Raw genomic sequence first — 1,195 nt, 5'->3', positions numbered from 1 at the left:
TGCATGTGATGAGACTTGAACACACGTTAATGACTTGAAAACGAGGGAGCAGCATGAACAGCAAAATATCGGTTGGTTTCACAGCCATGGTTAGGAGACTCTATTTAAATCATGGACCCTCCTGTGCGACTCTTTGGAACTTGGACCGTGAGCGCGTGTCACTCGCAGCGCGATTGCAGATAATATTAAACTCGGAAGTCTTCTAGAGATATTCGTAAAACTGATTGGTCAAAAATATATTCTAGAATCATTTAGGATACAAAGTATAACGTGAACGATTATCTTTAGACAATTGTAACGGTAAAAATGGACATTGTCTTATTGCGGGATGGAATAGGCTGTGTGTGTAAGCTCTCTCAATGCTAAATGCTCCGCTGCAGCTTCTCGAACATTGTTTTTTCCCCGACAACATAAGAAAATAATATTAAATAAATATCGGCCAGTTGTAAAGTTACGATTAAAAAAAATCTTTGTTCCGAGATGCTATCGTCGATGCTCTCTCCGCGCGCATCGTTATGTTTCCTTCGGTTTCTATTTAACTTATATTCTCTTTTGTGTTGTCTCTCTCGGCATGTTTATGTAGAAGAAAAAAATGACATTGCCCTGAATATAATCGTCTTATAAAAAAGAAACATGGACACAAGAATTGATCGATAACATATCAAGATACACACGCACGCACGCACGCACGCACGCACGCACGCACGCACGCACACACGCACACACAACAGAGTGGAAATAGTATATGATTGATCGAATTTTGAATCATTTTCCCTATATATCTCACATTGTCCGCATCCGTAAAATAGGAGAAGAGCAAGAGTAACTCTTGCTTTACAGATGATATAAAAGTTTCAGTACGTCGAAAGAAATGCAAGTGTCAATTGCATTATACCCCAAGAACCAAAGACGCGTAGTGATCAAAGATTGTAAAATTTATTAATGTGTTATGCCGGGTAGGCATATCTCACTGTGACACGTGGACTCTTTAATTTGTTTCTTCCTCAACAATCTCAATTACTAAAAATGGACAGATTCCGCTGGTTGTAAGGTTTCCTTCTCGCAGAAGTAATTGTTATTTACGTACGTAAAAACCGAGAAGATTGTCTGCCACGATAAAGAAACATTGCGCCACAGCGATTATTATTATTATTATTATTATTATTGTTATTATTATTAATATAATTATAATATT

The sequence above is a fragment of the Wasmannia auropunctata genome, unplaced genomic scaffold (assembly GCF_000956235.1).
Source record: "Wasmannia auropunctata unplaced genomic scaffold, wasmannia.A_1.0 LD336111.1, whole genome shotgun sequence".
Taxonomy (NCBI): Eukaryota; Metazoa; Arthropoda; class Insecta; order Hymenoptera; family Formicidae; genus Wasmannia; species Wasmannia auropunctata.
Note: the sequence above shows the minus strand (reverse complement) of the source record.